Genomic DNA, 25,886 nt, shown 5'->3' with positions numbered 1-25,886 from the left:
GGCATGTGGTTTCGGCCTATTCGCTCCATGGATTGGGGATATCTACAGAGTTTTTCAGCTTAAACCTTCAGGAAACTGAGGTAGGATAAGTGTGGGTTCTCTCGGTGCAACGGCTTAATGGCTTCTTTTTTTGTAGATCTCTTTTTAAAATTCCATCTTTATTTACATGGAGTCTCTGGAGACTTTGGATTTCTTTTTCCTGAGTTTTCTTTGTTGCACTAAGAAAAACTGGTGTCTCCCGCGTGACAGGCGGGGATACTCACCACTATACTAAAGAGGAACGGGTATAGTGCTTGCCATCACGGTAACTTGCTTAAATGAAGACAGCAGCAATTTCCACCCACCAGATCTAGGCAGTAGGGAGAAAAAGGAGTTTGAGACTGGTACGGTCAAAAAAGAGAAGACGGACTGGCCCTTACGGGGATCGAACCCGCGACCTTGGTGTTATTAGCACCACGCTCTAACCAGCTGAGCTAACCAGCAGCGTTGCGCATGTCGGCTGCCCCGGCCGACACCAGTGGGGATCTCACATGTGTCCCAGTCCTTAGAATAGGTACTGATAGCAGTGTGGAGAAAGGGAAGGGTGTCTCTTTCTCTGTCCTTGTCAGAGGCGACATCACGAGTGCTAGGGCTGACTGTGAACTGGGAACTGTATTCGAAACTTTATTCCACAAGAGAAGGAATCAGAAAGTATAGGAAATAACACGGCACCTGGGAGAGTTTGCAATCTAAAAGCCATAGGCCTTAGGCATGGGCTACACGGGGCCTTGTTGTAGCGCCAGTGATTGAGGGAAAGCTGCAGTCATCATTTCAGTTGCAACTCACTCATGACTTTGGGCAAACGGGTCCCAGGTGACGAAATCAGTCGCTGACTGTCTACGTTACAAGTTATTGACTCTGGTATATGCTGTGCTGCAAACTAATGTCAGGAATCCATTGGATAAGGCTCTGGCCGTGGGCATCTCCCGTACGGACGTTTGTTTCCCCTGGCCAATCTCAGCGGGCTCCTTTCGGCATGTGGTTTCGGCCTATTCGCTCCATGGATTGGGGATATCTACAGATTTTTTCAGCTTAAACCTTCAGGAAACTGAGGTAGGATAAGTGGGGGTTCTCTCGGTGCAACGACTTAATGGCTTCTTTTTCTGTAGATCTCTTTTTTAAATTCCATCTTTATTTCCATGGAGTCTCTGGAGACTCTGGAGACTTAAGACTTTGGATTCCTTTTTCCTGAGTTTTCTTTGGTGCACTAAGAAAATTAGGTGCCTCCCCGTCAGGGAATCGATCCCCGGTTTCCCGCGTGACAGGCGGGGATACTCATCACTATACTAACAAGGAATAGGTATGGTGTTTGCCATCACGGTAACCTGCTTAAATGAAGACAGCAGCAATTTCCACCCACCAGATCTAGGCAGTAGGGAGAAAAGGGAGTTCGAGACTGCTACGGTCTAAAAAGAGAAGACGGACTGGCCCGTACAAGGATCGAACTGGCGACCTTGGCGTTATTAGCATCACGCTCTAACCAGCTGAGCTAACCGGCCACGTTGCGCATGTTGGCTGCCCCTGCCGACACCAGTGGGGATCTCACATGTGTCCTAGTCCTTTGAATAGGTACTGATAGCAGTGTGGAGAAAGGGAAGGGTGTCTCTTTCTCTGTCCTTGTCAGAGGCGACATCACGAGTGCTAGGGCTGACTGTGAACTGGGAACTGTATTCGAAACTTTATTCCACAAGAGAAGGAATCAGAAAGTATAGGAAATAACACAGCACCTGGAAGAGTTTGCAATCTAAAAGCCATAGGCCTTAGGCATGGGCTACACGGGGCCTTGTTGTAGCGCCAGTGATTGAGGGAAAGCTGCAGTCCGCATTTCAGCTGCAACTAACTCATGACTTTGGGCAAACGGGTCCCAGGTGACGAAATCAGTCGCTGACCGTCTACGTTACAAGTTATTGACTCTGGTATATGCTGTGCTGCAAACTAATGTCAGGAATCCATTGGATAAGGCTCTGTCCGTGGGCATCTCCCGTACGGACGTTTGTTTCCCCTGTCCAATCTCAGCGGGCTCCTTTCAGCATGTGGTTTCGGCCTATTTGCTCCATGGATTGGGCATATCTACAGAGTTTTTCAGCTTAAACCTTCAGGAAACTGAGGTAGGATAAGTGTGGGTTCTCTCGGTGCAACGACTTAATGGCTTCTTTTTTTGTAGATCTCTTTTTAAATTTCCATCTTTATTTCCATGGAGTCTCTGGAGACTTAAGACTTTAGATTCCTTCTACCTTTAACCCCTTAAGGACACATGACGTTCTCATACGTCTCCATGTCCGAGTCCTTAAGGACACATGACGTATGAGAACGTCATGTGTTTTGCCGGCCCCCCGCAACCATCTGGAGCGGAGCCGGCGCCCGATGCCTGCTGAAATCGATCAGCAGGCATCGGGGCATATCGCCCAGGGGGGTCATGATGACCCCCCATGTCGGCGATCGCGGCGCATCGCTCGTCAATTCAGACGAGCGATGCGCTGCGATTCCGTTCCCAGCCGCTCGCCGGGCGGGGATCGGAGCCGGATGTCTGCTGATTTCTATCAGCAGACATCCCGGCAGTGTGCCGGAGGAGGTCCGGAGGACCTCCTATACCGGCGATCGCTGCAGGACGCCGGTAACTACTAACCGGCGTTCTGCAGCGGTTCCAGGTCATCAGGGTCACGTGTGACCCTGTGACCTGGATATAGATGGTGACTGGTGGTGTAGTATACACCACCAATCACCATCCATGCTGTACTGGGGGCTGGCATTGTGGCTACCCCCTCAGTACAGTTGTGATTGGTTGGCCAAAGTGGCCACACCAATCACATAGTAATGGGAGGGGATCTGGTGGGCTAGGAGCACGTTGCTCTGTTCTGCCCACCATTCCACAGAGATCTGGTGTGCAGGACGGAGCCCCGTGCTGCCCACCATCCCCTCAGTAAAAAAAAAGTGCCCCTTGCCCCCTTTCTGTGGCCCCTTGGCACAGAAATCCCAGGGATAGCTTTAGATTAGGTAGGGACAGGTTAGGGTTAAAAAAAAAAAAAAAGTTTTAAATTTTTTTTTTTCGGCGTACCTCAGTGGGTGTCCGTGGGTCCGTAGCACCTTTAGCTGCGTGACCCCGGCCCTGCTGGGTCGCTGCAGTCTGCCGTCAGCCTTTTTTTTTGGCGCAGATCTTTTTTTTTTTTTTTTTTTCACTAAGCGTGTGTGCGGACCCTCTTAGTTATAAAAGAGCGGTCCGCCACCGTTTGTTAAAGCCCACCCGCCGCTGATCAGTCCCGTAGTACTGATCAGCGTTTTTTTTTTGTGGTGCCGGCGCTTTTTTTCGGGTTTTCTAGCGTGTTTTTGCACCCATAGGCGGTCCGTGCCACCAGTAGCAGGCGTGTACTGTGTGGCCGGACCGTACCTGTGTGTGCGGCGTGCCTCACCGCTGTCAGTGATTTATCACTGATCAGCTTTTTTTTTGTGGTAAAGGCACCTTTTTCGGTTAACACAGAATTTTTTTTGCACCCATAGGCGGTCCGTGCCACCAGTAGCAGGCGTGTACTGTGTGGACAGACCGTACCTGTGTGTGCAGCCTGTCCCACCGCTGTCGGTGATTTATCACTGATCAGCGTTTTTTTTTTTTTGTTCAGGCGGGTGCATTTTTTTCGGGGTAAAGCGTTTTTTTATTTAATTTTCCGGGTTTTTTGTGTGGGGGTCTGTGAACAAGCCACCAGCCACTGTCCTGGGCTGAGTGGCTGGACCCCCCACTGACTTCTGCGCCCCCTGCCGCCACAAGCGCTAATCAGTGCGCACACCACTGATTAGATAAACGCTTATTTTTTTGGTGCAGGTTTTTTTTTTGCGCTAGAAGTCCCCCTTTTTTTTAAAAGTTCCCTTTTTATTTTATATTTTTTTCTGTTAGGGCGGGTTAGTTTAGTTAGGTTAGGCTAGGGCGGGTTAGGGAGGTAGTATCGCACCACACCACACGCAGCACACACACCAATAAAGTTTTCCCCCCCCCACACACACATACCCGTATCCCCATTAGAGTAGGGAAATGGCCCGCAGAGTGTTTTCGGCGGAGGAGGCATATGACCTAATTGCCTCCGACTCTGAAAGCATCTCAGAGGACGATGAAGACCCCACCTTCCTTATTTCATCGTCCTCCTCATCATCTAGTTCAGATGATGAGCCACCAAGGCGGCGAACTCGCCGCCATGCGGTGCCGCAAACCTCCTCTGTCCTTGAGCTTGTGCCCCATGCTAGTATGAGTCCCCCTGGCGCTCATACTAGTGAAGCCCCCCTGCCAAGGTCACTGGTACCTCGTACCGGAGAACTTGACTGGGCTGAGCCAGCGGACCACGAGCCCGTGATTCCTGAGTTTGTTGGCGACTCAGGAATCAAAATTAACATCGCCGGGTTCACTGAAAAGGACTTTTTCGGTCATTTTTTCAGTGACGACTTTGTTAATTTGATGGTTACACATACGAATCTGTACGCCCAACAGTTCGTCGCCGCTAACCCGGGCTCACTTTTAGCTAGACCCGGCGGCTGGACTCCAGTCGATGCAGCCGAAATGAGGACCTTTTGGGGCCTTGCGCTGCATATGGGTATAGTTAAAAAACTCTGTGTCAGGCAATATTGGAGTGGGGACGTCTTTTACCAGACACCCCTCTACAGTATGGCCATGACACGTTCCCGGTTCGAGGCCATTCGGAGATGTTTGCATTATGCTGATAATGCGGCATGTCCCCCCCGAACTGATCCCGCGTATGACCGCCTGTATAAAATCAGGCCGGTCATCAATCACTTCGGGGCCAGATTTTGGGAGGCCTATGTCCCGGGGCGGGAGGTCTCTATTGATGAGTCGCTCATCAGCTTCAAGGGGAGACTCAGCTTCCGGCAATACATCCCGACCAAGCGAGCGCGGTATGGCGTGAAGATGTATAAACTTTGCGAGAGTACCTCCGGGTACACTTGCAAGTTTATGGTGTATGAGGGACGAGATTCCCGCATTGAACCCCCAGATTGTTCCCCCACTCTGGGTGTTAGCGGGAAAATCGTTTGGGGCCTTTTGCACCCATTGCTAGATAAAGGTTACCACCTTTACGTGGATAACTTTTATACTAGTATCCCTCTCTTTTCATCCCTCGCCGCCAGATCCACGGTCGCTTGTGGGACAGTCCGGAAGAATCAAAGAGGCCTTCCGCCCCATCATTCCCTACATGCTCCTATCCCCCGGGGTGAGTCCCGTGCCTTTTCCCATGAGAACCTGTTGTTGGTCCGGTATAAGGACAAGAGGGATGTCCTTATGCTCACCACAATTCATGGGAATGGCAGCACCCCTGTCCCTGTGCGAGGTACCGCGGGACCGGTCCTCAAGCCCGATTGTATTCTGGACTACAATCGGTATATGGGGGGAGTTGATCTTTCTGATCAAGTCCTCAAGCCATATAATGCCATGCGGAAAACACGCGTATGGTATAAAAAGGTTGCGGTCTACATGGTACAGGTTGCCATGTACAACTCTTTTATACTGTACCAGAACGCTGGCAACACAGGGACATACCTGGAGTTCCAAGAGGTAGTTCTAAAGGCCCTCATCTATGGTGATCACCAAAGAGCGGGTCAGAGCACCTCTGGAACTTTAGGTCCCCGGATCGTCCCCGGCCAACACTTTCCAGGTGTGATCCCCAACACTGGAAGGTCTGGACGAACCCAGAAAAGATGCAGAGTGTGTCACAGGAAGGGGAGACGGAGGGACACCACCACTCAGTGTGACACTTGCCCCGATCATCCGGGCCTCTGCATAGGCTGCTTCAGGGAGTATCACACTTCCATGGAGTACTAAATTTTCCATCCTTTGCCCTAAATTTCATTCCCCAGAATTCGGCTCCAATGTACCAGTCCAGGGTACATTATCTTCCAAATTTTATACCAAAATACCCTACCCCCAAAAAATCTAACCCAAAACCTCTTTCCCAATGCCCCTCATAATATCTTTGTCCCCCAAAAATGGGTCATGGGACACAGAGTCAACAGCATTGGAGGTTTGCAGTTGCCTCAAATGCGCAACGCTCTCTCTCTCCACCTGAGCGGGTTGCACATTTGAGGTAACAGAATAGGGACGGCCCCACATATCCCCTTCCCAGAATGATGATTCAGAGTATAGGGTTTGGGGCGGGCATCATTTTTACTTTTGGCTGTACTCTGGGTCATCATTCTGGGAAAATAATTGGCATATCAGTTCTAAAATTGCAATTTTTCCCCCCCCCATAGTACACTTCATCCATTCCTGGAAAATAAATGAAGGGAACACCCGTTTGTTCCAAATCTCCACTTCACCCTATACACCTTCCTTAGGGGGTGTACTGTTTGTAATAGGCTCACATGTGGGTGTTCCTTTCTTGTATTTTCCTCTGAATGTATGTAACTGTTAGGTCCGTAACAAACATCCGCCTCAAATGCGAAGAGTTCTCGCTGAGCTCTGTCGTATTTCCAGGCGACAATTCGGAGTCACATGTTAGTTGTACCCAGAAAAATGAAGCAGAGTATAGGTTGAAAATTGCAATTTTCAAAAGCTACCCTTCATCCATTCCTGGAAAATAAATTTAGGAAACACCTGTGCATTAAAAATGTCCTCTTTACCCCTATACCCAATCCTCAGGGTGGGTACTTTCTGTAATGGTGCCACATGTGGGTGTTTCATTTTTGTATTTTCCTCGGAATGTATGTAACCGTCAGCTACTGATATGCCAAAGGTCACAAATACAAAGTGACCTCTATGACTTCTGAGCCTTGTTGTGCGCCCGTCCAGCACGTTACCCCATATGTGGATGTATTTTTATAGTCAGGGGGAAAAGCCCTCCAAAATGTGTAACCCAATTCCTCATATTACCCCTTGTGAAAATGTTAATAATTGGGTAACCCCAGCATTTTACTGTAAAAAAATCTAATTTTTCAATTTATGGCCCACTTTTCAAAAAACCTGTGAGGTGTAAGTACTCACTGTAACACTGTTACGTTCCCCAAGGGGTCTAGTTTCCAAAATGTATGCCATGTTTTTTTTTTACTGTCCTGGCACCATAGGGGCTTCCGAAATGCGGCATGTCCCCAGAGCAAAATTTGTAACTCCTCTTCTGAGACCTGTAGTGCGCCAGCAGAGCACTTTTCACCCCATTTGGGGCGTTTTCTGAATCGGGAGAAATTGGGCTTCAAATTTTGGGGGGTATTTTCTGCTTTAACCCTTTGTAAAAATGTTAAATTTTTGGGAAACCAAGCTTTTTTGGTAAAATGTATTCTTTTTTTTTTTGCATATGCCAAAGTCGTGAAACCCCTGTGGGGTATTAAGGTTCACTTTACCCCTTGTTACGTTCCCCAAGGGGTCTAGTTTCCAAAATGGTATGCCATGTGTTTTTTTTTGCTGTCCTGGCACCATAGGGGCTTCCTAAAAGAGGCATGCCCCCAGAGCAAAATTTGCTTCAAAAAAGCCAAATGTGACTCCTTCTCTTCTGGGACCTGTAGTGCGCCAACAGAGCACTTTTCACCCCCATATGGGGTGTTTTCTGAATCAGGAGAAATTGGGCTTCAAATTTTGGGGGGGTATTTTCTGCTTTAACCCTTTGTAAAAATGTAAAATTTTTGGGAAATCAAGCATTTTTGGTAAAATTTATTCTTTTTTTTTTGCATATGCCAAAGTCGTGAAACCCCTGTGGGGTATTAAGGTTCACTTTACCCCTTGTTACGTTCCCCAAGGGGTCTAGTTTCCAAAATGGTATGCCATGTGTTTTTTTTTGCTGTCCTGACACCATAGGGGCTTCCTAAATGAGGCATGCCCCCAGAGCAAAATTTGCTTCAAAAAAGCCAAATGTGACTCCTTCTCTTCTGGGACCTGTAGTGCGCCAGCAGAGCACTTTTCACCCCCATATGGGGTGTTTTCTGAATCGGGAGAAATTGGGCTTCAAATTTTGGGGGGTATTTTTTGCTTTAACCCTTTGTAAAAATTTAAAATTTTTGGGAAATCAAGCATTTTTGGTAAAATTTATTCTTTTTTTTTTTGCATATGCCAAAGTCGTGAAACCCCTGTGGGGTATTAAGGTTCACTTTACCCCTTGTTATGTTCCCCAAGGGGTCTAGTTTCCAAAATGGTATGCCATGTGTTTTTTTTTTGCTGTCCTGGCACCATAGGGGCTTCCTAAAAGAGGCATGCCCCCAGAGCAAAATTTGCTTCAAAAAAGCCAAATGTGACTCCTTCTCTTCTGCGACCTGTAGTGCGCCAGCAGAGCACTTTTCACCCCCATATGGGGTGTTTTCTGAATCGGGAGAAATTGGGCTTCAAATTTTGGGGGGTTGTTTCTGCTTTAACCCTTTGTAAAAATTTTAAATTTTTGGGAAATCAAGCATTTTTGGTAAAATGTATTCTTTTTTTTTTGCATATGCCAAAGTCGTGAAACCCCTGTGGGGTATTAAGGTTCACTTTACCCCTTGTTACGTTCCCCAAGGGGTCTAGTTTCCAAAATGGTATGCCATGTGTTTTTTTTTGCTGTCCTGGCACCATAGGGGCTTCCTAAATGAGGCATGCCCCAAGAGCAAAATTTGCTTCAAAAAAGCCAAATGTGACTCCTTCTCTTCTGGGACCTGTAGTGCGCCAGCAGAGCACTTTTCACCCCCATATGGGGTTTTTCTGAATCGGGAGAAATTGGGCTTCAAATTTTGGGGGGTATTTTCTGCTTTAACCCTTTGTAAAAATGTTAAATTTTTCGGAAATCAAGCATTTTTGGTAAAATTTATTCTTTTTTTTTTGCATATGCCAAAGTCGTGAAACCCCTGTGGGGTATTAAGGTTCACTTTACCCTTTGTTACGTTCCCCAAGGGGTCTAGTTTCCAAAATGGTATGCCATGTGTTTTTTTTTTGCTGTCCTGGCACCATAGGGGCTTCCTAAAAGAGGCATGCCCCCAGAGCAAAATTTGCTTCAAAAAAGCCAAATGTGACTCCTTCTCTTCTGGGACCTGTAGTGCGCCAGCAGAGCACTTTTCTCCCCCATATGGGGTGTTTTCTGAATCGGGAGAAATTGGGCTTCAAATTTTGGTGGGTATTTTCTGCTTTAACCCTTTGTAAAAATGTAAAATTTTTGGGAAACCAAGCATTTTTGGTAAAATGTATTCTTTTTTTTTTGCATATGCCAAAGTCGTGAAACCCCTGTGGGGTATTAAGGTTCACTTTACCCCTTGTTACGTTCCCCAAGGGGTCTAGTTTCCAAAATGGTATGCCATGTGTTTTTTTTTTGCAGTCCTGGCACCATAGGGGCTTCCTAAAAGAGGCATGCCCCCAGAGCAAAATTTGCTTCAAAAAAGCCAAATGTGACTCCTTCTCTTCTGGGACCTGTAGTGCGCCAACAGAGCACTTTTCACCCCCATATGGGGTGTTTTCTGAATCGGGAGAAATTGGGCTTCAAATTTTGGGGGGTATTTTCTGCTTTAACCCTTTGTAAAAATGTCCAATTTTTGGGAAATCAAGCATTTTTGGTAAAATTCATTCTTTTTTTTTTGCATATGCCAAAGTCGTGAAACCCCTGTGGGGTATTAAGGTTCACTTTACCCCTTGTTACGTTCCCGAAGGGGTCTAGTTTCCAAAATGGTATGCCATGTGTTTTTTTTTTGCTGTCCTGGCACCATAGGGGCTTCCTAAATGAGGCATGCCCCCAGAGCAAAATTTGCTTCAAAAAAGCCAAATGTGACTCCTTCTCTTCTGGGACCTGTAGTGCGCCAGCAGAGCACTTTTCACCCCCATATGGGGTGTTTTCTGAATCGGGAGAAATTGGGCTTCAAATTTTGGGGGGTATTTTCGGATTTAACCCTTTGTAAAAATGTCAAATTTTTGGGAAACCAAGCATTTTAGATATTTTTTTTTTTTTTTTTACATTTGCAAAAGTTGTGAAACCCCTGTGGGGTATTAAGGCTCAATTAATTCCTTGTTACGTTCCTCAAGGGGTCTAGTTTCCAAAATGGTATGGCATGTGGGCGGTTTTAGCTGTTCTGGCACCATAGGGGCTTCCTAAATGCAACATGCCCCCCAAAAACCATTTCAGAAAAATATACTCTCCAAAATCCCCTTGTCGCTCCTTCGCTTCTGAGCCCTCTACTGCGCCCGCCGAACAATTAACATAGACATATGAGGTATGTCCTTACTCGAGAGGAATTGGGCTACAAACACAAGTAAAAATTTTCTCCTTTTACCCCTTGCAAACATAAAAAAATTGGGTCTACAAGAACATGCGAGTGTAAAAAATGAAGATTTTGAATTTTCTCCTTCACTTTGCTGCTATTCCTGTGAAACACCTAAAGGGTTAACACACTTACTGAATGTCATTTTGAATACTTTGGGGGGTGTAGTTTTTATAATGGGGTCATTTATGGTGTATTTCTAATATGAAGACCCTTCAAATCCACTTCAAACCTGAACTGGTCCCTGAAAAATATTGAATTTGAAAATTCTGTGAAAATTTGGAAAATTGCTGCTGAACTTTGAAGCCCTCTGGTGTCTTCCAAAAGTAAAAACTCGTCAATTTTATGATGCAATCATAAAGTAGACATATTGTATATGTGAATAAAAAATAAATGGACGTTTGTTTCCCCTGGCCAATCTCAGCTGGCTCCTTTCGGCATGTGGTTTCGGCCTATTCGCTCCATGGATTGGGGATATCTACAGAGTTTTTCAGCTTAAACCTTAAGGAAACTGAGGTAGGATAAGTGTGGGTTCTCTCGGTGCAACGACTTAATGGCTTCTTTTTTTGTAGATCTCTTTTTAAATTTCCATCTTTATTTCCATGGAGTCTCTGGAGACTTAAGACTTTGGATTCCTTCTACCTTTAAGGTTCCTTACGCTCCCTCTGGGATTTCACCTCCTTTTTCCTTAGTTTTCTAACTCATGACTTTGGGAAAACGGGTCCCAGGTGACAAAATCAGTCGCTGAACGTCTACGTTATGCTCTGCTGCAAACTAATGTCAGGAATCCATTAAATAAGGCTCTGTCCGTGGGCATCTCCCGTACGGACGTTTGTTTCCCCTGGCCAATCTCAGCGGGCTCCTTTCGGCATGTGGTTTCGGCCTATTCGCTCCATGGATTGGGGATATCTACAGAGTTTTTCAGCTTAAACCTTCAGGAAACTGAGGTAGGATAAGTGGGGGTTCTCTCTGTGCAACGACTTAATGTCTTCTTTTTTTGTAGATCTCTTTTTAAAATTCCATCTTTATTTCCATGGAGTCTCTGGAGACTCTGGAGACTTAAGACTTTGGATTCCTTTTTCCTGAGTTTTCTTTGGTGCACAAAGAAAACAGGTGCCTCCCCGTCGGGGAATCGAGCCCCGGTCTCCCGCGTGACAGGCGGGGATACTCACCACTATACTAACGAGGAATGGGTATGGTGCTTGCCATCACGGTAACCTGCTTAAATGAAGACAGCAGCAATTTCCACCCACCAGATCTAGGCAGTAGGGAGAAAAAGGAGTTTGAGACTGGTACGGTCAAAAAAGAGGAGACGGACAGGCCTGTACAGGGATTGAACCCGCGACCTTGGCGTTATTAGCACCACGCTCTAATCAGCTGAGCTAACCGGCCACGTTGCGCATGTCGGCTGCCCTGGCCGACACCAGTGGGGATCTCACATGTGTCCCAGTCCTTAGAATAGGTACTGATAGCAGTGTGGAGAAAGGGAAGGGTGTCTCTTTCTCTGTCCTTGTCAGAGGCGACATCACGAGTGCTAGGGCTGACTGTGAACTGGGAACTGTATTCGAAACTTTATTCCACAAGAGAAGGAATCAGAAAGTATAGGAAATAACACGGCACCTGGAAGAGTTTGCAATCTAAAAGCCATAGGCCTTAGGCATGGGCTACACGGGGCCTTGTTGTAGCGCCAGTGATTGAGGGAAAGCTGCAGTCCGCATTTCAGCTGCAACTAACTCATGACTTTGGGCAAACGGGTCCCAGGTGACGAAATCAGTCGCTGACCGTCTACTTTACAAGTTATTGACTCTGGTATATGCTGTGCTGCAAACTAATGTCAGGAATCCATTGGATAAGGCTCTGTCCGTGGGCATCTCCCGTACGGACGTTTGTTTCCCCTGGCCAATCTCAGCGGGCTCCTTTCAGCATGTGGTTTCGGCCTACTTGCTCCATGGATTGGGCATATCTACAGAGTTTTTCAGCTTAAACCTTCAGGAAACTGAGGTAGGATAAGTGTGGGTTCTCTCGGTGCAACGACTTAATGGCTTCTTTTTTTGTAGATCTCTTTTTAAATTTCCATCTTTATTTCCATGGAGTCTCTGGAGACTTAAGACTTTGGATTCCTTCTACCTTTAAGGTTCCTTACGCTCCCTCTAGGATTTTACCTCCTTTTTCCTTAATTTTCTAACTCATGACTTTGGGAAAACGGGTCCCAGGTGACAAAATCAGTCGCTGAATGTCTACGTTATGCTCTGCTGCAAACTAATGTCAGGATTCCAATAAATAAAGCTTTGTCCGTGGGCATCTCCCGTACGAACGTTTGTTTCCCCTGGCCAATCTCAGCGGGCTCCTTTCGGCATGTGGTTTCGGCCTATTCGCTCCATGGATTGGGGATATCTACAGAGTTTTTCAGCTTAAACCTTAAGGAAACTGAGGTAGGATAAGTGTGGGTTCTCTCGGTGCAACGACTTAATGGCTTCTTTTTTTGTAGATCTCTTTTTAAATTTCCATCTTTATTTCCATGGAGTATCTGGAGACTTAAGACTTTGGTTTCTTTCTACCTTTAAGGTTCCTTACGCTCCCTGTAGGATTTTACCTCCTTTTTCCTTAGTTTTCTAACTCATGACTTTGGGAAAACGGGTCCCAGGTGACAAAATCAGTCGCTGAACGTCTACGCGATGCTCTGCTGCAAACTAATGTCAGGAATCCATTAAATAAGGCTCTGTCCGTGGGCATCTCCCGTACGGACGTTTGTTTCCCCTAGCCAGTCTCAGCGGGCTCCTTTCGGCATGTGGTTTCGGCCTATTCGCTCCATGGATTGGGGATATCTACAGAGTTTTTCAGCTTAAACCTTCAGGAAACTGAGGTAGGATAAGTGTGGGTTCTCTCTGTGCAACGACTTAATGGCTTCTTTTTTTGTAGATTTCTTTTTAAAATTCCATCTTTATCTCCATGGAGTCTCTGGAGACTCTGGAGACTTAAGACTTTGGATTCCTTTTTCCTGAGTTTTCTTTGGTGCACAAAGAAAACAATTGCCTCCCCGTCGGGGAATCGAACCCCGGTCTCCCGCGTGACAGGCGGGGATACTCACCACTATACTAACGAGGAATGGGTATGGTGCTTGCTATCACGGTAACCTGCTTAAATGAAGACAGCAGCAATTTCCACCCACCAGATCTAGGCAGTAGGGAGAAAAAGGAGTTTGAGACTGGTACGGTCAAAAAAGAGGAAACGGCCAGCCAGTACGGGGATCTAACCCGCGACCTTGGCGTTATTAGCACCACGCTCTAACCAGCTGAGCTAACCGGCCATGTTGCGCATGTCGGCTGCCCCGGCCGACACCAGTGGGGATCTCACATGTGTCCCAGTCCTTAGAATAGGTACTGATAGCAGTGTGGAGAAAGGGAAGGGTGTCTCTTTCTCCGTCCTTGTCAGAGGCGACATCACGAGTGCTAGGGCTGACTGTGAACTGGGAACTGTATTCGAAACTTTATTCCACAAGAGAAGGAATCAGAAAGTATAGGAAATAACACGGCACCTGGAAGAGTTTGCAATCTAAAAGCCATAGGCCTTAGGCATGGGCTACACGGGGGCTTGTTGTAGCGCCAGTGATTGAGGTAAAGCTGCAGTCCGCATTTCAGCTGCAACTAACTCATGACTTTGGGCAAACGGGTCCCAGGTGACGAAATCAGTCGCTGATACGTCTACTTTACAAGTTATTGACTCTGGTATATGCTGTGCTGAAAACTAATGTCAGGAATCCATTGGATAAGGCTCTGGCCGTGGGCATCTCCCGTACGGACGTTTGTTTCCCCTGGCCAATCTCAGCGGGCTCCTTTCGGCATGTGGTTTCGGCCTATTCGCTCCATGGATTGGGGATATCTACAGAGTTTTTCAGCTTAAACCTTAAGGAAATCGAGGTAGGATAAGTGTGGGTTCTCTCGGTGCAACGACTTAATGGCTTCTTTTTTTGTAGATCTCTTTTTAAAAAATTCCATCTTTATTTCCATGGAGTCTCTGGAGACTTGAGACTTTGGATTCCTTCTACCTTTAAGGTTCCTTACGCTCCCTCTAGGATTTTACCTCCTTTTTCCTTAGTTTTCTAACTCATGACTTTGGGAAAACAGGTCCCAGGTGACAAAATCAGTCGCTGAACGTCTACGCGATGCTCTGCTGCAAACTAATGTCAGGAATCCATTAAATAAGGCTCTGTCCGTGGGCATCTCCCGTACGGACGTTTGTTTCCCCTGGCCAATCTCAGCGGGCTCCTTTCGGCATGTGGTTTCGGCCTATTCGCTCCATGGATTGGGGATATCAACAGAGTTTTTCAGCTTAAACCTTCAGGAAACTGAGGTAGGATAAGTGTGGGTTCTCTCTGTGCAACGACTTAATGGCTTCTTTTTTTGTAGATTTCTTTTTAAAATTCCATCTTTATCTCCATGGAGTCTCTGGAGACTCTGGAGACTTAAGACTTTGGATTCCTTTTTCCTGAGTTTTCTTTGGTGCACAAAGAAAACAATTGCCTCCCCGTCGGGGAATCGAACCCCGGTCTCCCGCGTGACAGGCGGGGATACTCACCACTATACTAACGAGGAATGGGTATGGTGCTTGCCATCACGGTAACCTGCTTAAATGAAGACAGCAGCTATTTCCACCCACCAGATCTAGGCAGTAGGGAGAAAAAGGAGTTTGAGACTGGTACGGTCAAAAAAGAGGAAACGGCCGGCCAGTACGGGGATCTAACCCGCGACCTTGGCGTTATTAGCACCACGCTCTAACCAGCTGAGCTAACCGGCCATGTTGCGCATGTCGGCTGCCCCGGCCGACACCAGTAGGGATCTCACATGTGTCCCAGTCCTTAGAATAGGTACTGATAGCAGTGTGGAGAAAGGGAAGGGTGTCTCTTTCTCCGTCCTTGTCAGAGGCGACATCACGAGTGCTAGGGCTGACTGTGAACTGGGAACTGTATTCGAAACTTTATTCCACAAGAGAAGGAATCAGAAAGTATAGGAAATAACACGGCACCTGGAAGAGTTTGCAATCTAAAAGCCATAGGCCTTAGGCATGGGCTACACGGGGGCTTGTTGTAGCGCCAGTGATTGAGGGAAAGCTGCAGTCCGCATTTCAGCTGCAACTAACTCATGACTTTGGGCAAACGGGTCCCAGGTGACGAAATCAGTCGCTGACCGTCTACTTTACAAGTTATTGACTCTGGTATATGCTGTGCTGAAAACTAATGTCAGGAATCCATTGGATAAGGCTCTGGCCGTGGGCATCTCCCGTACGGACGTTTGTTTCCCCTGGCCAATCTCAGCGGGCTCCTTTCGGCATGTGGTTTCGGCCTATTCGCTCCATGGATTGGGGATATCTACAGAGTTTTTCAGCTTAAACCTTAAGGAAACTGAGGTAGGATAAGTGTGGGTTCTCTCGGTGCAACGACTTAATGGCTCCTTTTTTTGTAGATCTCTTTTTAAAAAATTCCATCTTTATTTCCATGGAGTCTCTGGAGACTTGAGACTTTGGATTCCTTCTACCTTTAAGGTTCCTTACACTCCCTCTAGGATTTTACCTCCTTTTTCCTTAGTTTTCTCACTCATGACTTTGGGAAAACGGGTCCCAGGTGACAAAATCAGTCGCTGAACGTCTACGCGATGCTCTGCTGCAAACTAATGTCAGGAATCCATTAAATAAGGCTCTGTCCGTGGGCATCTCCCGTACGGACGTTTGTTTCCCCTGGCCAATCTCAGCGGGCTCCTTTCGGCATGTGGTTTCGGCCTATTCGCTCCATGGATTGGAGATATCTACAGAGTTTTTCAGCTTAAACCTTAAGGAAACTGAGGTAGGATAAGTGTGGGTTCTCTCGGTGGAACGACTTAATGGCTTCTTTTTTTGTAGATCTCTTTTTAAAATTCCATCTTTATTTCCATGGAGTCTCTGGAGACTCTGGAGACTAAGACTTTGGATTCCTTTTTCCTGAGTTTTCTTTGGTGCACAAAGAAAACAATTGCCTCCCCGTCGGGGAATCGAACCCCGGTCTCCCGCGTGACAGGCGGGGATACTCACCACTATACTAACGAGGAATGGGTATGGTGCTTGCCATCACGGTAACCTGCTTAAATGAAGACAGCAGCAATTTCCACCCACCAGATCTAGGCAGTAGGGAGAAAAAGGAGTTTGAGACTGGTACGGTCAAAAAAGAGGAAACGGCCGGCCAGTACGGGGATCTAACCCGCGACCTTGGCGTTATTAGCACCACGCTCTAACCAGCTGAGCTAACCGGCCATGTTGCGCATGTCGGCTGCCCCGGCCGACACCAGTGGGGATCTCACATGTGTCCCAGTCCTTAGAATAGGTACTGATAGCAGTGTGAAGAAAGGGAAGGGTGTCTCTTTCTCCGTCCTTGTCAGAGGCGACATCACGAGTGCTAGGGCTGACTGTGAACTGGGAACTGTATTCGAAACTTTATTCCACAAGAGAAGGAATCAGAAAGTATAGGAAATAACACGGCACCTGGAAGAGTTTGCAATCTAAAAGCCATAGGCCTTAGGCATGGGCTACACGGGGGCTTGTTGTAGCGCCAGTGATTGAGGGAAAGCTGCAGTCCGCATTTCAGCTGCAACTAACTCATGACTTTGGGCAAACGGGTCCCAGGTGACGAAATCAGTCGCTGACCGTCTACTTTACAAGTTATTGACTCTGGTATATGCTGTGCTGAAAACTAATGTCAGGAATCCATTGGATAAGGCTCTGGCCGTGGGCATCTCCCGTACGGACGTTTGTTTCCCCTGGCCAATCTCAGCGGGCTCCTTTCGGCATGTGGTTTCGGCCTATTCGCTCCATGGATTGGGGATATCTACAGAGTTTTTCAGCTTAAACCTTAAGGAAACTGAGGTAGGATAAGTGTGGGTTCTCTCGGTGCAACGACTTAATGGCTTCTTTTTTTGTAGATCTCTTTTTAAATTTCCATCTTTATTTCCATGGAGTATCTGGAGACTTAAGACTTTGGTTTCTTTCTACCTTTAAGGTTCCTTACGCTCCCTCTAGGATTTTACCTCCTTTTTCCTTAGTTTTCTAACTCATGACTTTGGGAAAACGGGTCCCAGGTGACAAAATCAGTCGCTGAACGTCTACGCGATGCTCTGCTGCAAACTAATGTCAGGAATCCATTAAATAAGGCTCTGTCCGTGGGCATCTCCCGTACGGACGTTTGTTTCCCCTGGCCAATCTCAGCGGGCTCCTTTCGGCATGTGGTTTCGGCCTATTCGCTCCATGGATTGGGGATATCTACAGAGTTTTTCAGCTTAAACCTTAAGGAAACTGAGGTAGGATAAGTGTGGGTTCTCTCGGTGCAACGACTTAATGGCTTCTTTTTTTGTAAATCTCTTTTTAAAAAATTCCATCTTTATTTCCATGGAGTCTCTGGAGACTTGAGACTTTGGATTCCTTCTACTTTTAAGGTTCCTTACGCTCCCTCTAGGATTTTACCTCCTTTTTCCTTAGTTTTCTAACTCATGACTTTGGGAAAACGGGTCCCAGGTGACAAAATCAGTCGCTGAACGTCTACGCGATGCTCTGCTGCAAACTAATGTCAGGAATCCATTAAATAAGGCTCTGTCCGTGGGCATCTCCCGTACGGACGTTTGTTTCCCCTGGCCAATCTCAGCGGGCTCCTTTCGGCATGTGGTTTCGGCCTATTCGCTCCATGGATTGGGGATATCTACAGAGTTTTTCAGCTTAAACCTTCAGGAAACTGAGGTAGGATAAGTGTGGGTTCTCTCTGTGCAACGACTTAATGGCTTCTTTTTTTGTAGATCTCTTTTTAAAATTCCATCTTTATTTCCATGGAGTCTCTGGAGACTCTGGAGACTAAGACTTTGGATTCCTTTTTCCTGAGTTTTCTTTGGTGCACAAAGAAAACAATTGCCTCCCTGTCGGGGAATCGAACCCCGGTCTCCCGCGTGACAGGCGGGGATACTCACCACTATACTAACGAGGAATGGGTATGGTGCTTGCCATCACGGTAACCTGCTTAAATGAAGACAGCAGCAATTTCCACCCACCAGATCTAGGCAGTAGGGAGAAAAAGGAGTTTGAGACTGGTACGGTCAAAAAAGAGGAAACGGCCGGCCAGTACGGGGATCTAACCCGCGACCTTGGCGTTATTAGCACCACGCTCTAACCAGCTGAGCTAACCGGCCATGTTGCGCATGTCGGCTGCCCCGGCCGACACCAGTGGGGATCTCACATGTGTCCCAGTCCTCAGAATAGGTACTGATAGCAGTGTGGAGAAAGGGAAGGGTGTCTCTTTCTCTGTCCTTGTCAGAGGCGACATCACGAGTGCTAGGGCTGACTGTGAACTGGGAACTGTATTCGAAACTTTATTCCACAAGAGAAGGAATCAGAAAGTATAGGAAATAACACGGCACCTGGAAGAGTTTGCAATCTAAAAGCCATAGGCCTTAGGCATGGGCTACACGGGGGCTTGTTGTAGCGCCAGTGATTGAGGGAAAGCTGCAGTCCGCATTTCAGCTGCAACTAACTCATGACTTTGGGCAAACGGGTCCCAGGTGACGAAATCAGTCGCTGACCGTCTACTTTACAAGTTATTGACTCTGGTATATGCTGTGCTGAAAACTAATGTCAGGAATCCATTGGATAAGGCTCTTGCCGTGGGCATCTCCCGTACGGACGTTTGTTTCCCCTGGCCAATCTCAGCGGGCTCCTTTCGGCATGTGGTTTCGGCCTATTCGCTCCATGGATTGGGGATATCTACAGAGTTTTTCAGCTTAAACCTTAAGGAAACTGAGGTAGGATAAGTGTGGGTTCTCTCGGTGCAACGACTTAATGGCTCCTTTTTTTGTAGATCTCTTTTTAAAAAATTCCATCTTTATTTCCATGGAGTCTCTGGAGACTTGAGACTTTGGATTCCTTCTACCTTTAAGGTTCCTTACACTCCCTCTAGGATTTTACCTCCTTTTTCCTTAGTTTTCTCACTCATGACTTTGGGAAAACGGGTCCCAGGTGACAAAATCAGTCGCTGAACGTCTACGCGATGCTCTGCTGCAAACTAATGTCAGGAATCCATTAAATAAGGCTCTGTCCGTGGGCATCTCCCGTACGGACGTTTGTTTCCCCTGGCCAATCTCAGCGGGCTCCTTTCGGCATGTGGTTTCGGCCTATTCGCTCCATGGATTGGAGATATCTACAGAGTTTTTCAGCTTAAACCTTAAGGAAACTGAGGTAGGATAAGTGTGGGTTCTCTCGGTGGAACGACTTAATGGCTTCTTTTTTTGTAGATCTCTTTTTAAAATTCCATCTTTATTTCCATGGAGTCTCTGGAGACTCTGGAGACTAAGACTTTGGATTCCTTTTTCCTGAGTTTTCTTTGGTGCACAAAGAAAACAATTGCCTCCCCGTCGGGGAATCGAACCCCGGTCTCCCGCGTGACAGGCGGGGATACTCACCACTATACTAACGAGGAATGGGTATGGTGCTTGCCATCACGGTAACCTGCTTAAATGAAGACAGCAGCAATTTCCACCCACCAGATCTAGGCAGTAGGGAGAAAAAGGAGTTTGAGACTGGTACGGTCAAAAAAGAGGAAACGGCCGGCCAGTACGGGGATCTAACCCGCGACCTTGGCGTTATTAGCACCACGCTCTAACCAGCTGAGCTAACCGGCCATGTTGCGCATGTCGGCTGCCCCGGCCGACACCAGTGGGGATCTCACATGTGTCCCAGTCCTTAGAATAGGTACTGATAGCAGTGTGAAGAAAGGGAAGGGTGTCTCTTTCTCCGTCCTTGTCAGAGGCGACATCACGAGTGCTAGGGCTGACTGTGAACTGGGAACTGTATTCGAAACTTTATTCCACAAGAGAAGGAATCAGAAAGTATAGGAAATAACACGGCACCTGGAAGAGTTTGCAATCTAAAAGCCATAGGCCTTAGGCATGGGCTACACGGGGGCTTGTTGTAGCGCCAGTGATTGAGGGAAAGCTGCAGTCCGCATTTCAGCTGCAACTAACTCATGACTTTGGGCAAACGGGTCCCAGGTGACGAAATCAGTCGCTGACCGTCTACTTTACAAGTTATTGACTCTGGTATATGCTGTGCTGAAAACTAATGTCAGGAATCCATTGGATAAGGCTCTGGCCGTGGGCATCTCCCGTACGGACGTTTGTTTCCCCTGGCCAATCTCAGCGGGCTCCTTTCGGCATGTGGTTTCGGCCTATTCGCTCCATGGATTGGGGATATCTACAGAGTTTTTCAGCTTAAACCTTAAGGAAACTGAGGTAGGATAAGTGTGGGTTCTCTCGGTGCAACGACTTAATGGCTTCTTTTTTTGTAGATCTCTTTTTAAATTTCCATCTTTATTTCCATGGAGTATCTGGAGACTTAAGACTTTGGTTTCTTTCTACCTTTAAGGTTCCTTACGCTCCCTCTAGGATTTTACCTCCTTTTTCCTTAGTTTTCTAACTCATGACTTTGGGAAAACGGGTCCCAGGTGACAAAATCAGTCGCTGAACGTCTACGCGATGCTCTGCTGCAAACTAATGTCAGGAATCCATTAAATAAGGCTCTGTCCGTGGGCATCTCCCGTACGGACGTTTGTTTCCCCTGGCCAATCTCAGCGGGCTCCTTTCGGCATGTGGTTTCGGCCTATTCGCTCCATGGATTGGGGATATCTACAGAGTTTTTCAGCTTAAACCTTAAGGAAACTGAGGTAGGATAAGTGTGGGTTCTCTCGGTGCAACGACTTAATGGCTTCTTTTTTTGTAAATCTCTTTTTAAAAAATTCCATCTTTATTTCCATGGAGTCTCTGGAGACTTGAGACTTTGGATTCCTTCTACTTTTAAGGTTCCTTACGCTCCCTCTAGGATTTTACCTCCTTTTTCCTTAGTTTTCTAACTCATGACTTTGGGAAAACGGGTCCCAGGTGACAAAATCAGTCGCTGAACGTCTACGCGATGCTCTGCTGCAAACTAATGTCAGGAATCCATTAAATAAGGCTCTGTCCGTGGGCATCTCCCGTACGGACGTTTGTTTCCCCTGGCCAATCTCAGCGGGCTCCTTTCGGCATGTGGTTTCGGCCTATTCGCTCCATGGATTGGGGATATCTACAGAGTTTTTCAGCTTAAACCTTCAGGAAACTGAGGTAGGATAAGTGTGGGTTCTCTCTGTGCAACGACTTAATGGCTTCTTTTTTTGTAGATCTCTTTTTAAAATTCCATCTTTATTTCCATGGAGTCTCTGGAGACTCTGGAGACTAAGACTTTGGATTCCTTTTTCCTGAGTTTTCTTTGGTGCACAAAGAAAACAATTGCCTCCCTGTCGGGGAATCGAACCCCGGTCTCCCGCGTGACAGGCGGGGATACTCACCACTATACTAACGAGGAATGGGTATGGTGCTTGCCATCACGGTAACCTGCTTAAATGAAGACAGCAGCAATTTCCACCCACCAGATCTAGGCAGTAGGGAGAAAAAGGAGTTTGAGACTGGTACGGTCAAAAAAGAGGAAACGGCCGGCCAGTACGGGGATCTAACCCGCGACCTTGGCGTTATTAGCACCACGCTCTAACCAGCTGAGCTAACCGGCCATGTTGCGCATGTCGGCTGCCCCGGCCGACACCAGTGGGGATCTCACATGTGTCCCAGTCCTCAGAATAGGTACTGATAGCAGTGTGGAGAAAGGGAAGGGTGTCTCTTTCTCTGTCCTTGTCAGAGGCGACATCACGAGTGCTAGGGCTGACTGTGAACTGGGAACTGTATTCGAAACTTTATTCCACAAGAGAAGGAATCAGAAAGTATAGGAAATAACACGGCACCTGGAAGAGTTTGCAATCTAAAAGCCATAGGCCTTAGGCATGGGCTACACGGGGGCTTGTTGTAGCGCCAGTGATTGAGGGAAAGCTGCAGTCCGCATTTCAGCTGCAACTAACTCATGACTTTGGGCAAACGGGTCCCAGGTGACGAAATCAGTCGCTGACCGTCTACTTTACAAGTTATTGACTCTGGTATATGCTGTGCTGAAAACTAATGTCAGGAATCCATTGGATAAGGCTCTGGCCGTGGGCATCTCCCGTACGGACGTTTGTTTCCCCTGGCCAATCTCAGCGGGCTCCTTTCGGCATGTGGTTTCGGCCTATTCGCTCCATGGATTGGGGATATCTACAGAGTTTTTCAGCTTAAACCTTAAGGAAACTGAGGTAGGATAAGTGTGGGTTCTCTCGGTGCAACGACTTAATGGCTTCTTTTTTTGTAGATCTCTTTTTAAATTTCCATCTTTATTTCCATGGAGTATCTGGAGACTTAAGACTTTGGTTTCTTTCTACCTTTAAGGTTCCTTACGCTCCCTCTAGGATTTTACCTCCTTTTTCCTTAGTTTTCTAACTCATGACTTTGGGAAAACGGGTCCCAGGTGACAAAATCAGTCGCTGAACGTCTACGCGATGCTCTGCTGCAAACTAATGTCAGGAATCCATTAAATAAGGCTCTGTCCGTGGGCATCTCCCGTACGGACGTTTGTTTCCCCTGGCCAATCTCAGCGGGCTCCTTTCGGCATGTGGTTTCGGCCTATTCGCTCCATGGATTGGGGATATCTACAGAGTTTTTCAGCTTAAACCTTCAGGAAACTGAGGTAGGATAAGTGTGGGTTCTCTCTGTGCAACGACTTAATGGCTTCTTTTTTTGTAGATTTCTTTTTAAAATTCCATCTTTATCTCCATGGAGTCTCTGGAGACTCTGGAGACTTAAGAGTTTGGATTCCTTTTTCCTGAGTTTTCTTTGGTGCACAAAGAAAACAAGTGCCTCCCCGTCGGGGAATCGAACCCCGGTCTCCCGCGTGACAGGCGGGGATACTCACCACTATACTATCGAGGAATGGGTATGGTGCTTGCCATCACGGTAACCTGCTTAAATGAAGACAGCAGCTATTTCCACCCACCAGATCTAGGCAGTAGGGAGAAAAAGGAGTTTGAGACTGGTACGGTCAAAAAAGAGGAAACGGCCGGCCAGTACGGGGATCTAACCCGCGACCTTGGCGTTATTAGCACCACGCTCTAACCAGCTGAGCTAACCGGCCATGTTGCGCATGTCGGCTGCCCCGGCCGACACCAGTGGGGATCTCACATGTGTCCCAGTCCTTAGAATAGGTACTGATAGCAGTGTGGAGAAAGGGAAGGGTGTCTCTTTCTCCGTCCTTGTCAGAGGCGACATCACGAGTGCTAGGGCTGACTGTGAACTGGGAACTGTATTCGAAACTTTATTCCACAAGAGAAGGAATCAGAAAGTATAGGAAATAACACGGCACCTGGAAGAGTTTGCAATCTAAAAGCCATAGGCCTTAGGCATGGGCTACACGGGGGCTTGTTGTAGCGCCAGTGATTGAGGGAAAGCTGCAGTCCGCATTTCAGCTGCAACTAACTCATGACTTTGGGCAAACGGGTCCCAGGTGACGAAATCAGTCGCTGACCGTCTACTTTACAAGTTATTGACTCTGGTATATGCTGTGCTGAAAACTAATGTCAGGAATCCATTGGATAAGGCTCTGGCCGTGGGCATCTCCCGTACGGACGTTTGTTTCCCCTGGCCAATCTCAGCGGGCTCCTTTCGGCATGTGGTTTCGGCCTATTCGCTCCATGGATTGGGGATATCTACAGAGTTTTTCAGCTTAAACCTTAAGGAAACTGAGGTAGGATAAGTGTGGGTTCTCTCGGTGCAACGAATTAATGGCTTCTTTTTTTGTAGATCTCTTTTTAAATTTCCATCTTTATTTCCATGGAGTATCTGGAGACTTAAGACTTTGGTTTCTTTCTAACTTTAAGGTTCCTTACGCTCCCTCTAGGATTTTACCTCCTTTTTCCTTAGTTTTCTAACTCATGACTTTGGGAAAACGGGTCCCAGGTGACAAAATCAGTCGCTGAACGTCTACGCGATGCTCTGCTGCAAACTAATGTCAGGAATCCATTAAATAAGGCTCTGTCCGTGGGCATCTCCCGTACGGACGTTTGTTTCCCCTGGCCAATCTCAGCGGGCTCCTTTCGGCATGTGGTTTCGGCCTATTCGCTCCATGGATTGGGGATATCTACAGAGTTTTTCAGCTTAAACCTTAAGGAAACTGAGGTAGGATAAGTGTGGGTTCTCTCGGTGCAACGACTTAATGGCTTCTTTTTTTGTAGATCTCTTTTTAAAAAATTCCATCTTTATTTCCATGGAGTCTCTGGAGACTTGAGACTTTGGATTCCTTCTACCTTTAAGGTTCCTTACGCTCCCTCTAGGATTTTACCTCCTTTTTCCTTAGTTTTCTAACTCATGACTTTGGGAAAACGGGTCCCAGGTGACAAAATCAGTCGCTGAACGTCTACGCGATGCTCTGCTGCAAACTAATGTCAGGAATCCATTAAATAAGGCTCTGTCCGTGGGCATCTCCCGTACGGACGTTTGTTTCCCCTGGCCAATCTCAGCGGGCTCCTTTCGGCATGTGGTTTCGGCCTATTCGCTCCATGGATTGGAGATATCTACAGAGTTTTTCAGCTTAAACCTTAAGGAAACTGAGGTAGGATAAGTGTGGGTTCTCTCGGTGGAACGACTTAATGGCTTCTTATTTTGTAGATCTCTTTTTAAAATTCCATCTTTATTTCCATGGAGTCTCTGGAGACTCTGGAGACTAAGACTTTGGATTCCTTTCTCCTGAGTTTTCTTTGGTGCACAAAGAAAGCAATTGCCTCCCCGTCGGGGAATCGAACCCCGGTCTCCCGCGTGACAGGCGGGGACACTCACCACTATACTAACGAGGAATGGGTATGGTGCTTGCCATCACGGTAACCTGCTTAAATGAAGACAGCAGCAATTTCCACCCACCAGATCTAGGCAGTAGGGAGAAAAAGGAGTTTGAGACTGGTACGGTCAAAAAAGAGGAAACGGCCGGCCAGTACGGGGATCTAACCCGCGACCTTGGCGTTATTAGCACCACGCTCTAACCAGCTGAGCTAACCGGCCATGTTGCAACGACTTAATTAAGTCGGTGCAACGACTTAATGGCTTCTTTTTTTGTAGATCTCTTTTTAAATTTCCATCTTTATTTCCATGGAGTATCTGGAGACTTAAGACTTTGGTTTCTTTCTACCTTTAAGGTTCCTTACGCTCCCTCTAGGATTTTACCTCCTTTTTCCTTAGTTTTCTAACTCATGACTTTGGGAAAACGGGTCCCAGGTGACAAAATCAGTCGCTGAACGTCTACGCGATGCTCTGCTGCAAACTAATGTCAGGAATCCATTAAATAAGGCTCTGTCCGTGGGCATCTCCCGTACGGACGTTTGTTTCCCCTGGCCAATCTCAGCGGGCTCCTTTCGGCATGTGGTTTCGGCCTATTCGCTCCATGGATTGGGGCTATCTACAGAGTTTTTCAGCTTAAACCTTAAGGAAACTGAGGTAGGATAAGTGTGGGTTCTCTCGGTGCAACGACTTAATGGCTTCTTTTTTTGTAGATCTCTTTTTAAAAAATTCCATCTTTATTTCCATGGAGTCTCTGGAGACTTGAGACTTTGGATTCCTTCTACCTTTAAGGTTCCTTACGCTCCCTCTAGGATTTTACCTCCTTTTTCCTTAGTTTTCTAACTCATGACTTTGGGAAAACGGGTCCCAGGTGACAAAATCAGTCGC

The 25,886-nt window shown here is 46.9% G+C and overlaps 12 non-coding genes across 12 annotated transcripts; all 12 read right to left on the bottom strand.

Annotated features, from left to right (window-relative positions):
* Positions 1–13,260: 13,260 nt before the first annotated feature.
* On the bottom strand, positions 13,261–13,332 carry TRNAD-GUC (transfer RNA aspartic acid (anticodon GUC)). The gene has a single exon. It is a non-coding gene; the product is annotated as a tRNA-Asp (tRNA).
* Positions 13,333–14,747: 1,415 nt separating this feature from the next.
* On the bottom strand, positions 14,748–14,819 carry TRNAD-GUC (transfer RNA aspartic acid (anticodon GUC)). Its single transcript has one exon. It is a non-coding gene; the product is annotated as a tRNA-Asp (tRNA).
* A 128-nt stretch (positions 14,820–14,947) lies between these two features.
* On the bottom strand, positions 14,948–15,021 carry TRNAI-AAU (transfer RNA isoleucine (anticodon AAU)). The gene has a single exon. It is a non-coding gene; the product is annotated as a tRNA-Ile (tRNA).
* Positions 15,022–16,232: 1,211 nt separating this feature from the next.
* TRNAD-GUC (transfer RNA aspartic acid (anticodon GUC)) lies at positions 16,233–16,304 on the bottom strand. Its single transcript has one exon. It is a non-coding gene; the product is annotated as a tRNA-Asp (tRNA).
* Positions 16,305–16,432: 128 nt separating this feature from the next.
* Positions 16,433–16,506, bottom strand: TRNAI-AAU (transfer RNA isoleucine (anticodon AAU)). The gene has a single exon. It is a non-coding gene; the product is annotated as a tRNA-Ile (tRNA).
* A 1,842-nt stretch (positions 16,507–18,348) lies between these two features.
* Positions 18,349–18,422, bottom strand: TRNAI-AAU (transfer RNA isoleucine (anticodon AAU)). The gene has a single exon. It is a non-coding gene; the product is annotated as a tRNA-Ile (tRNA).
* Positions 18,423–19,633: 1,211 nt separating this feature from the next.
* Positions 19,634–19,705, bottom strand: TRNAD-GUC (transfer RNA aspartic acid (anticodon GUC)). The gene has a single exon. It is a non-coding gene; the product is annotated as a tRNA-Asp (tRNA).
* Positions 19,706–19,833: 128 nt separating this feature from the next.
* On the bottom strand, positions 19,834–19,907 carry TRNAI-AAU (transfer RNA isoleucine (anticodon AAU)). The gene has a single exon. It is a non-coding gene; the product is annotated as a tRNA-Ile (tRNA).
* Positions 19,908–21,749: 1,842 nt separating this feature from the next.
* Positions 21,750–21,823, bottom strand: TRNAI-AAU (transfer RNA isoleucine (anticodon AAU)). Its single transcript has one exon. It is a non-coding gene; the product is annotated as a tRNA-Ile (tRNA).
* A 1,410-nt stretch (positions 21,824–23,233) lies between these two features.
* On the bottom strand, positions 23,234–23,307 carry TRNAI-AAU (transfer RNA isoleucine (anticodon AAU)). Its single transcript has one exon. It is a non-coding gene; the product is annotated as a tRNA-Ile (tRNA).
* A 1,642-nt stretch (positions 23,308–24,949) lies between these two features.
* TRNAD-GUC (transfer RNA aspartic acid (anticodon GUC)) lies at positions 24,950–25,021 on the bottom strand. The gene has a single exon. It is a non-coding gene; the product is annotated as a tRNA-Asp (tRNA).
* Positions 25,022–25,149: 128 nt separating this feature from the next.
* TRNAI-AAU (transfer RNA isoleucine (anticodon AAU)) lies at positions 25,150–25,223 on the bottom strand. The gene has a single exon. It is a non-coding gene; the product is annotated as a tRNA-Ile (tRNA).
* Between the last annotated feature and the right edge of the window lie 663 nt (positions 25,224–25,886).

Source organism: Hyla sarda, chromosome 4, assembly GCF_029499605.1.
Source record: "Hyla sarda isolate aHylSar1 chromosome 4, aHylSar1.hap1, whole genome shotgun sequence".
NCBI classification, from domain to species: Eukaryota; Metazoa; Chordata; class Amphibia; order Anura; family Hylidae; genus Hyla; species Hyla sarda.
The sequence above is the reverse complement of the archived record's forward strand: the minus strand, read 5'-3'. Positions and strand labels throughout refer to the sequence as shown.